The sequence below is a fragment of the Chenopodium album genome, chromosome 3 (genome assembly GCF_948465745.1).
Source record: "Chenopodium album chromosome 3, dcCheAlbu1.1, whole genome shotgun sequence".
NCBI classification, from domain to species: domain Eukaryota; kingdom Viridiplantae; phylum Streptophyta; class Magnoliopsida; order Caryophyllales; family Amaranthaceae; genus Chenopodium; species Chenopodium album.
This window is the reverse complement of record NC_137836.1, coordinates 8,803,266-8,815,872: the sequence shown is the minus strand read 5'-3', so window position 1 is coordinate 8,815,872 and position 12,607 is coordinate 8,803,266.

Genomic DNA, 12,607 nt, shown 5'->3' with positions numbered 1-12,607 from the left:
ACAAAATTACAAAGCGACGACAGATCCACTCAAAAAGTTGTATGAGACAATGAATCGAGAATGTGCCGAATTGTTATATTTATGTATTTGGATTCTTAGCCCTTCCCCGATTAATTCTTGTTTGATTTTGTTAAAATTCGTTTTCATTATCGTTAATTGTCAATTGTAAATGACGTATGACTTTAATTACTGAAATTTAGTGTCCTTTCGGATTTCTTTGAAAAAAAACAAATTAATAAGAAAAACATTCAATGGAGTAGTTTTTAATTCAATTAAAAAAAATAAAAATAAAAGATAAGCATAATCAACATATAAGAATAAAATATTCTTTTTCAATTGTTTTTTTTTTCTATATTTAAAGATAACTGGTTATTTCTTATTCAGGGGTTACTTAGGTCCCGTTTACTTCGCCTTATTTTTGCTGAACTGAAATTATTTTTACTGAAATGAAATTATTTTTGCTGCACTTAAATTATTTTTAGGAAAAATTAGAAAAAATAATCCCAACTTTCATCAATTTTGGTACAATAATCCCAATTTTGAATTATTCTGGAATAATCCGAACTTTAGGGGGTCTTCATTTTCTTCAGTCCCAAACCAGTCAACGAGAGTCAACAACCTTTAATAAGAGGTCACCATGACACGTGTCAGCTTGTCATTGGTCCAAAAAAAAAATAAAAAAAATAAATTAAAAATAAGAAATTAAAAAATAAAATAAAATAAAATTCCCCCCCCAAACCACCAGTTCTCCCACCTAAACCACCCCTCCACCAGCCCCTCCCCCACCCTTTCCTCCAGCCCCCACCCCGAAAACACCCCCCACCCCAACCAGAAAACCTCCCCCACCCCGAAAACACCCCCACCCCAGCCGAAACACCTCCCCCTCCCTTCCCCCACCCACGAATTGAAACCCCTCCCCTCCCTTCCCCCACCCCGTAAAAACTCCCCCCTTCCCTTACCCGAAAACGGTCGAAAATTAAGCCCCTTTGCCGTTTTCGGGTTTTCGAGGGTGGGGGTGGGGGAAGGGGAGGGGGGAGTTTTTACGGGGTGGGGGAAGGGAGGGGGGAGGGTTTACGGGGTGGGGGAAGGGGGGAGGGTTTACGGGGGAAGGGAGGGGGAGGTGTTTCGGCTGGGGTGGGGGAGGTTTTCCGGCTGGGGTGGGGTGTTTTCGGGGTGGGGGCTGGTGGGAGGGGGTGGTTTGGGTGGCGGTTAAGGAGGAAGGGGTGGGTTTTATGTTTTTTTTTTTTTTTTTAATTTTCAAAGTTTTTATTTATTTATTTTTTAATTTTGGACAAATCATGTGCTAACACGTGGCTTTTAAAAAACATAAAAAAATTAACCTTATCAACAGGTAACCGGTCATTAGGACTAAAGAAAATGAAGACCCCCCAAAGTTCGGATTATTCTAGAATAATCCAAAGTTGGGATTATTTTTTCTAATTTTTCCTTATTTTTACTAAACTGAAATTATTTTTATTGATTTTCAGTTATATTTCTTCTTTAAGTATACTGATTTTTAATGAATAAAATTATTTTTACTGAACTAAACTTATTTTTACTGAATTGAATTTATTTTTGATGAACTAAAATTATTTTTTACTAAATATTATTATTAAGGTGAAGTGAACAGGAACGGGTTACTGGTAGGTATTACTTACTTAGCGCGTTTTCTGTGTGAGAGTAACCCTTGAATAAGTAGCCCCTATAATTTACCCCTGACTAAACAAGTAATCCCTGAATAAGTAACCCCTACAAATAACCTTTGACCAAACGAGTAATCCCCTATAAGTAACCCCCGATCACACGGTGTGGCAAGTCACATACAAAAAATTGTGAATGTTGTTACTAATAAGTTTTTACCAATTAAAATTTATATTTTACTTAATTGAACTTATTTTGCTAAATTTAATTAACCTAATTATTATTTTATCGGATTGATTTAATTATATTAAATTTAAATTATTTTTCCTATATATCATACAGAGAACCGGACTTTATTACGTCAAATTTCAAATTTTGGATTTGTTGTGGCTTTGTCAATCAAGTTGAAGTTTCAATTAAATTCGCAAAAATAAGTGCAACTCCTACAATGTGTGCATGTTGCCATATACTTGCTGTTTGGGGTTCAAAAAGTAATCTGTTAAAGCCAGACTTACGTAGAGCATGTTTTTACAGGCCTAAGATGGAGTTCGAGACTATTGTATTGTCAAGGTGTCCGTTGCCAAGAAGATTTTTGGCCCAGAATTAGGCCCAGCGCAATCACTAAATTAAAAACAGATCACTTTTGTTTAGCTTGGCTAAGATATGCTGTAGAAATAATAATAATAATAATAATAATAATAATAATAATAATAATAATAATAATAATAATAATAATAATAAATACCCTAGCCTCTCTTTCCTCTCTTCTTTCTCTAAAACCCTAGCCTCCATTGTTGAATTTTGCAGGGGCTTCCATCGGATTTGCCGGTGGAAAGCCCCAATCGTTGTTTCTTTTGTGCTTTTTCTCTTGTTTTAGGTTTATAATAATTCTTCCTCTTCTAGGAGGAATATTTCTCCCTCGAAAGACAGGGTTTTTCTTCCTCTTTAGGAAGATTTGGCTCCTTCGAAAGACCGGGTTTTTCTTCTCTCTTTTGAGGGAGGAATCGCTTTTTTATTTCATGGATTGCTATAGAGTTATTTCATGGGTAAAATTTTGTGCAGGATTGAAAAAGAGATTAATATTTCGACAACAATTGAACGAATCAGACGGAAATTTTCTATACGGCTACAACAGATCGATAGACCCCCTCGCCAAAGAAGGCTGTAAATCACAGCGATATGAAAGAGGGTATGAAGAACGTACGATTTGCAACAACAATCGTAGCTTTGCTTACGGAATGTTTTTATTTGATTCAATTATTATGTATTTGTTAGATCTAAATCTCTTTGTAGATGTCGTATGACTTATTTATGAATCAATTTTATTTCAAAAAAAAAATAATAATAAATACAATTGCATTTCTTATGGAGTATTTTCTCCATTTTTATAAATTGTAATGTTTTGCATTATTCACACATAATCCTTTGATCGTCTTTAATTTGTGATTTATGCTTTAGAAAAAAATATATATATTATTACGTGAAATTTTATTAGATTCTTTTCAATTTGCACCTTAATATATTAAGTTTTTATAATTTTTACTAAAGCGTAATAATATCTTTGTTTCACTATGACAAACACTGATACATTTGACATATAGGCGCCCTTGTGACCATTATTGAATAATATATAAAACTAGGTTAAACCCCCGTGCAAATGCACGGTTGTTGAATAATTATGATAATAATATAAAAATTAATGAATCGATTCATCAGTTATTAAAGTGCATGAAATATATTAAAACAATTAAAACATGTGAGAGAAAATATTTATAGTTATAATGTGCAAGTTGATATTTTAGGAAGTTTATTTTAGATTTTATAAAAAAAAAAAAAAGGTCATAATCTAAATGCAATCTTTATTTTTATATAATAACGATTTTATTTAGAAAGTAATTTTGGAGGGAATTTTTTTAATAATATGTTGCCAAGTGTTCCTACAGATTCGCTTTTAGTAGTATGTAATTGATTTGACATATAGCGCCCTTGTGACCATTATTGAATAATATATAAAATTAATTTGGGGAATACCCATGAAATTAATACCTAGTCGGGGGTGGTATTAAGGGGATGGGAATTGGAAGAGGGATAAAAGGACAATATTGTCATTAATGAAAAGGGTGTGAAAGAAATATTAGTAAGGGTATTTTAGTGAATTTGTTATTTATATACATTTTCAATTTACTACCAAACTAGGAAATTGACATACCAAATATCCTGTTATTGTCAAAATTTTCCCAAAGATTTGTAATTGGATGTATTTTAATTTATACTGAAAAATGATACAAGAAATACACTAATAAAGGGAATAAGAAAGAAATTGGGGAGAGATAGATCAGTCTATTATTTCATTAAGTAGTATATATATATATATATATATATATATATATATATATATATATATATATATATATATATATATAGTTAGGATTTTCTTAGAAAACACTAAACCCTAAACCTAAAATATTTCAGAGTGTATATGAATATAATGTGTATCCATAAATATTTCATAACAGAAGTAGAATTTTGTGTTTCTAAAAACGTTGATTTTAAGTACTATGTCATAGTATTAGGGGTGTCAATTCGGTTAAACAGTTCGGGTTTGGGTTGGGTTTATCAGTTTCGGGTTATAACGGGTCGGTTTATAACGGATTGAAATAATAAGCGGGTCGGTTTTGAAAATTATCGGGTCAGTTCGGTTTGGTTTTTTTAATTGCAGTTTCTATTCGGATCGGGTCCTTATCGGGTCGGGTTCTAGTCGGTTCGGGTCATAATCAATTTGGGTTGAACTGGGTCGGTTTGAAAACGGGTTTAGCCCATTTAATGTGGGTTTCGGTTAAAAACAGTTCGGGTCTTAATCAGGACGGGTCGTAATTGGTTCGGGTCATAATCAGTTTGGGTTTAACTGGGTCGGTTCGAAAATGGGTTTCGGCTCAAAATAGATCGGGTGAAATCGGGTCCAACCATTATTGTTTCGGTTATAATCGGTTTAGATTGAACTTGGTTGGTTTGAAAACGAGTTTACCCAATTTGAAACGGGTTTCTAATCAAAATCATATCGGGTTAAAATTGAGTCGAATGATTATCCAGTCGAATTAGTCAGATAATGGGTAGGAACGAGTCATGTTATAATCAAGTCAAGTCATAAATAAGTTGGGTTTATTGAGTAGTGGGTTGAAACAGATTAGATCATAAACATATTGGGTAACAGGTTGTAAATGACTCAGTCATAACGGGTTACGGGTTTTAAACGGTTTGGTCATAACGAGGTACGGGTCGCAAACGGTTCGGTCACAACGGGTTACGGATTATAATCGGTCACAACGGGTTACGGGTTGGAACGATTTAGGTTTATCGGATTTTTATCGGGTTTTAACGGTTTTCGGTTTAAAACGGGTCGGGTTACTATCGGGTTTAAACGTAATCAGTTTGGGTTGCTTTCAGTTTCGGGTTGAAACGGTTTGGCTTGATAACGGGTCGGGTTAGTAACGGTTTGCACAAATTCGGTTTAGTTCAGTTTCGGTTTGGAAAAAATTGGGTCGGGTCAGTTTTCGGTTTCCAAAAAACGGGTTTTAAACAGTTCAGTTCCTTTTCGGATCGGTTCGAAACAGTCGGGTTTAACGGTTCGGGTCAGAAACTGACGGCTCTACATAGTATTGATTTGTAAAGTCAATGATGACAATGAATAACATGACGTCTACGATAGTATTAATAATAACGAATTAACCAGAAGTCAAAAACTGACCATCTGTACTCGTGGGTAAAGTTTAATTTGGTATGATTCTTTGGAATAATACTATTAATGTCAACCAACTTTACTCCCACCTAAGAAAAACGTTTGTCAACCAGCATGACATACATAATAGTACAATGTGAATCCGTGTTGAAGGTTGGGTTTTTTTCTCCCATAAAGTTTCATAAGTGGTTAGCAATACCGTATGACCAATTATTATAGATGTTATTTTATAAGTGACTTAGTGTTATAAGAGTTACTCGGTCAGTGTAGAGTTACTTTGTTAGTGACATAGGGGTTACTCGGTTAGTGTTATAAGGACTACTCGATCAATATTACAAGGGTTACTCGATCAGTATTATAGGGGTTACTTTGTTCGTTTACAAGTGGCCATATGGTGTGGTCAGCTGCACACAAAACGCGTTATTCTTATGGGAGATTTTTCTATGTGGCTCGCTTCACCGTATAGACAAGGTTACTCGAGATATTCGGTTACGGGTTACTTAAGTTACTCGGTTAGGGGTTACTCGAGTTGCCGGGGTTACTCAAATTACTCGGTTAGGGGTTATTCGAGTTGTCAGGGTTACTCCTGACCGAGTAACCCCTCAAAATAACCCTTGACCGAGTAACCCCTAACCGAACCCTAAAGTAAATCGAGTAAACTCTGACCGAACCCTTAAGTAACCCCTATCCAAGTAACCCATGACTAAACCTCTTAAGTAACCCTTGACCGAGTTACTCGAGTGACCCCTTATTAAGTAAACCCTGATCGAGTGAATCGAGTGACTTAAGTAACCCCCTAATTGAGAAACTCAAGTAATCCCGGCCAGACGATGTGGCCAGCAACATATAAAAATTTGTGTTTATTTTTTTTGTCTTCATTTCAAACTAAATTAAGCATTTCTAGATCCTCAAATTATTTATATACGCACGCACATAAGTTTCTCATCCGTTTTACATTTACTTGGGTGATGATTGCGGCAATTAAATATTTGTAATACATTATCTATTTTATGTTGACATTTATTTGGGCTTGGATTTTTTAAATTGTGGTTCTCGATCAACTCCTAACACTGACCTCAAACCCTCAGTACATCGCCATGGCTTTGACATGCATGTCAAACCAACTATAACCAAACTGAAGTCGAAATTTGTTTCCATTGATTACTTTTTTCCTTAATTCATACTCTAATAATTTATTAACTAATACTTCCGAAATAAGGTTACGTTTGGTGGTTTTACACAGTTAATAAGGAATATAAGATAGCGAAAAGCAATGTTTTGTCAAAAAAAAGAAGCAATGCTTAGATGTTTGTGTATTTCAAATATATCAAGTATTAAGATATTAAATTAACTTTGAAAAATGTTCAAAAAAAAAAAGAAATTTTTTTTTTGCATTACTGTGAGTAGTAAATATTTCTCTAAATAAGAATAGTTTTATTGGGAGTTTGCAAGTATTTTGAATTTTTGATGTATGGGGATTGCATGGAAATTATGTTATATGTAGGAGAGAATGAGACTAATATGTAAAATAATAATTATTTTAATTTAGAAAATTATTGAAACGCAATCATTAAAAAGTAACGCCTAAAATAATCAATTAGTAGTTCGTGGAGGCGGATGTACCAAGTGCATGGTACATCCATTAAAAAAAAAAAAAAAAAAAAAAAAAAAAAAAAAAAAAAAACGAAAAAACATTGTATAGAGATGTAAAAAAAACATTTAGCTAAAATGAAAAGAGCATTTAGTTAAAGTGAAAATAACATGTTATAGAATTATAAAGATTAAAGAACGTATAATTAAAGTGAAAAGAACAAATTGTTAAATTGTAATGAGCGTGATAATTTCTGAGTGTCTATTTTAAAGAACATGAAAAACATAATAAAAGAACATAAGAGATATAAAAAAAGAATATAGAGCTATTAATAACAATGAACATAACACTTTCTTATAAAGAGCATTATCTTCAACCTTTGTCACATTATTCTCAATTACAAAATCCAGATTCATCAAATTTTCAAAAAAGAAAATAAACAATGTATTTTATAATTACAAAAAATCTAAAATAACACAATTAATGAAAAATAAATACAAAATTTCATTCAAAATTACCTTCGATGTTTGATTAACAAATCCACATATTCACCTTCCTTAACAATCACTCTATTAACAAAACAATGATCAAAAGCACCACGAAACTTGATCTAAATGCGCAACCATCGTCTTCTATCAATAATATTCCTTTTTCATTATAAATTTTCTATTTCTCTCTCTAAATAATTCAAAAAAGTGAAATTAAAATATGAAGAAATATACAAATTTCTAAATTGAAATTGGGAAATAGTTACCAAAACTCTTTAATTATGGAACAAATAATTCATTTAAAAATTGAAAAACTAGATGTTCTTTTTAAAAAAAATACTACTATGCTCTTTCTGTTTTTTTTTTTTGTTTTGAATAAAAATAATATTCACAACATTATATTATCAATTTATCATGTTCTTTATTAATATTACAGATGTATATATATATATATATATATATATATATATTTATATATATATATATATATATAAAGAACATAAAGTTGGATTTTTTTTTTTTTTTTTTTTTTTTTTTTTTTTTTTGTTACATAATAGATATATGTTCCTAACAAAACAAATATATGTTCATTATAAAACAACTATATGTGATTTTTTTTTTAATTTTTTTTTTATAAAATAGCTATAGGTTCTTTACAAAAAAACTATATGTTCTTTACTTAACAACTATATGTTCATTCCGCATTTTTTATTAAAAAGAAAATGGGATGCACGGAAAATGGTTCAGGTATAGAGGGAGTAACGATCTTTGCTTAATAAAGATCATTTTCAAATTATAGGTACAAATGCCCGTTTATTAACATTTGTTTTATTTGGGTTAGAACTGTAAATATATAATTAAACATTCTCCGTAATTTATCAACAAATTATGAGTGTTGTTTTGATTTGAACAATGATTTATTATTACTCAATTACAAATCAACATTTGCTCTATCTTTCATATTTTATTCTTCAAGTAACAAGTTTATTTAGGGTGTTGTTAAACGTCGCTCCCATTTTACAGGATAACGCTCGCATTTTTGTATGAAGTTCCAATTTTACCCCTAACATTTAAATACGGTTTTTTCCACTATACGACTCACATTCTCACTATCTTACCTCATTCACTATCTCTCTTACTCTCTAACTCTCTAAAAAACTTGAAAATTAAATCTGAATTTTTTTTTGTTAATTTAAAAAAAAAAAAAACAACAATCATCAAAACACAAAAAAGGATGGGTGATTCGAGGCGAATAAGGCTTACATACGGAGGGAGGAATTTGGGCGGCGGTGGAGGCAGCGGCGGCGGCGGTGGCTTTGACGGCGAGCAGGTAATTTTTTTTTTTAAACGGAACCTCTAGGCTTCCTCCCATAATTTCCGGAAGTACCAAGGAGGTTCTGCCTGAAAAATCCGGATCCTCCTTGGTACTTCCGGAAATTCTGGGTGGATCTAACTTCCGCCTAAAATTTCCGGAAGTACCTAGGAGGATCTGGAAATTCCAGGCGGATCCTCCCAGGTCCATCCGGAATTTCTGGGCGGAAGCCTGAAGGTTCCGTTTTTTAATATTTTTTTCCGTGAATAATATGTTTTTTTTTCATAAATTTCTGATTGGAATTATTTCTATTTTTATTATTGTTATTTTTAGTTGATTTTTGTGTTGTTATTGTTATTATTATGGTAACTGTTATTTTGATGATTGTTGTTGTTGTTGTTGTTGTTGTTTATTTAATTATTATTTTTTTGGATTTTGTTATTTTTGTTGTTATTTTGTAGTGTTATTAGTAGTACTATTATTATTTTTTTAATTATGATTATTATTATTATTATTATTATTATTATTATTGTTGTTGTTGATATTAGGGTTATTATTATTGTTATTATGGTTATTGTTGTTGTTAAATTTATTTTTTGTTGTTGTTGTTGTTGTTATTATAATAATAATAATTATTATTATTATTGTTATTAGTAGTACTATTATTATTATTTTAAATTATGATTAGTATTATTGTTGTTGATATTAGTGTTGTTATTATTATTGTTATTATGGTTATTGTTTTTGTTGTTAATTTTATTTGTTGTTGTTGTTATTATTTTTATTATGGTTATTGTTGTTGTTGTTAACTTTTTTTTTTTTTTTTTTTTGTTGTTGTTATTATTATTGTTATTATGGTTATTATTGTTGTTGTTGTTAATTTTAATTTTTTTTGTTGTTGTTATTATGATTATGATTGCTGGTGTTGTTGTTGTGATTATTGTTATTATTACTACTACTACTACTACTACTACCCACAGTCTGGTAGTAGTCGGCCCTTGTACTCTGCAAGTGGTGCACCTACATTTGACGAGGAAGACGAATTCTCGGCTAGTCATGCTGATGACCGTGATGAAGAACCGGACCCTCGGGATTACCATACGGTATATAGGGGTCAGTTTGGGAGATTTGTTGGTAGTGGATCGAGTCAGCCTACTACCAGCTCTGCAGAGGCATGGTTAGTGCAAGAACCGATGACGGGTGGTCCTGAGGATGGGACTGTTATCCCTAGTTTTGGTGGTCACGTGGCACGATATATCTAGATCGAGCAGGAGCGTAGTGTTTTGCGCTGTTTGAGTAGGACAAAGTTATGTTCTGACTTGTTTACTTGGCGAGGTCGTCAATCAGTGGAGAACCTCGGGGTGATTGATGGTAGTTGGTTGTCTCACTTGCCCGGGCTGATGTTTAAAAGACTTGATTGACCGCTGATTTCTGCTTTTGTTGAGAGATGGAAGCCAGATACGAACACCTTTCATATGCCATTTGGGGAGATTACGATCTTGTTGCACGACGTGTACAACATACTTGGGTTACGTGTCGAAGGCAATATGGTCACCACTCCTCCTAGCACGGACAAGTTACGGGACACGTGCTCGATCACCATGGATATGACTACAGATGATTTGTCTAAGATTTGCGGCACAAAGACGATTTGGCAGGGTAGTGGGTTGTTGACTGATAAGATTTTTGAGTTGACATTGGCGGTTGACCGGGAGTTTAGTGATCAGCTTAATGGATACTTGTGGTTAGTGCTTGGAGGTACACTATTTGTAGACAAGAGTGGTAATCGTACGCATCCTTCCTTCCTCCACGAGCTATGTTATATGGATGTCCCTATTAATGAGTATGCTTGGGGAACAGCCGCATTGTCTTACTTGTATCGGCAATTGGGCACGGCATCACGGAAAGGTGCTGATCTCGTTTGCTATTGTTTCCCGAGCGTCAAACCACAGCGCCTGATCGCCATAGAAGAAGTCGGCGACACAATGAAAGCCACAGTTCCCATCACCAATGACATCCTTCCAAGACGAAATGTACGACAACATTGGGCCTGGAAGCAAGTTCAAATACCTGCATTGACTAATGTCACACGGATCTACTGCACATAATTAAAAGATAAATTATTAGTAAAGCTACAAGTATTAATATTACATATATTAATATTACATATATTTTTCAAAATCAATAGAATTTTAATATTACCTGGTTGTGGGTCACCACCACGTTGAGTGTGTTGACGGTTCACATGCTCGAAATAACTTTGATCACGCCTGGTGTCATTGTTCCTCGGTCGACCACGAGTGTTGAGGTTCACATGTGGTTCTTCAAGGTGTGTATGATCCTCTTCAATGATTCGCGTTACATTTTGACGTACGGTTGGGTCACTTTCCATTACTTCATCAATTCGGGATCGAAAATGTGGAGCCTCTTCGGTCGAATCATTAACCATTTCAGGAATGTTAACACTGTCACCAATAACCAATGTCTTCCAGAAAGAATGTATTTGGCTGCTATACAATCCTGTCTGTGCAACTATCAAATCATGTATCTGACAAGCACATGGAAGACCATGGGTCACACGCATAGCACATCCACAACATTCATAGACCTGGTAACTCAAATCCCGCATCCTTTTCGTCTCATTATGAAGTTCTTTCAAGCAATGTTGAGACACTTTGCCATTTATACGTGACAGTGGCAACTGTCTGTACATCTGACCAATTTTAGACCTGGATGCCTCTAACTCATTACGAATTTGTATGATTCAATTACCGATATGACAATGGACTCGGGCCCATACGGTATCCAAAGAACCTTCCAATGATTCAAATTAGTAAATACATTTTAATTTTTTATTATAATTACAATTATGTAATAACGACAACAACTAATAAAATAAAACAACTAACCTGTCGATGATTCAAACCAAGTTTTCACTGCTGAATGTTGGCTCTCAACTCTACAGTTGGTGGTGTTACCAAAGTGAAGAACCTGGTGAAGGAGTTGTGTCTTCGACAAGTGCAATTACTAGATATATCAAGGATCACTATTATGGAGATAATAAGTTCGTTCTCTTGGGGCATCATCATCTGTTGCTAGACTATGAGAGATGATCTTTGGACTAGTCAAATAGTCCAAAGCCCGCTAGAATGGATCCTATGAGGTCACACACAAGGGTATTGGGTTAAGCAAGTTAGAGGCCCATTAATGGGCTTCAAGAGCAATTAACTAATCATGAAATGGATTGGGCTAGCATAGTTAGATTAGAATTAGGTTTTGGGCTTTTGACATGGACTCTTATTTAGAGATGAGATCTATAAATAAGATCCATGCCTAGGGTTGCAAATAAGCTGTCATAATTAACACACAGTGAATTTTGACATCAAGGCAACCAATCCCAAAACCCTAATTCCCTCTCTAATTCACGGCTCCCTCTCCTCCCCTTTGGACTCATGGCCGACCCACCCTTGGTGGCGCGTGTGGTGGTTTGGTTCATGGTGGTTCGTTGCTCGTACTTCTCTGTAGAAGGTCAATTGAAGGGTTCAATTGCAACTAACTAGTGTTAGTGGAGGTCTTAATCTGTGCTCGTGGACCAAGTAGATGAATCACGCTTGAGGTTCTTTATCTCCCAATGTTCTTGCTCGATCGCACGTGGAATCACGCTTCAAAGGTACGATTATATGTTCTTTATGTGTTATGCATTAGATCTTGGGATTAGGTACTGTATGGATATGATTCACGTTTTTCCGCTGCGTAGTACCTATAAACTCCTACACCTGGTTCGTCCAATATGTCACAAATTTCTCCTTATGACAAAGCCATGTTCTCTCAACATACAA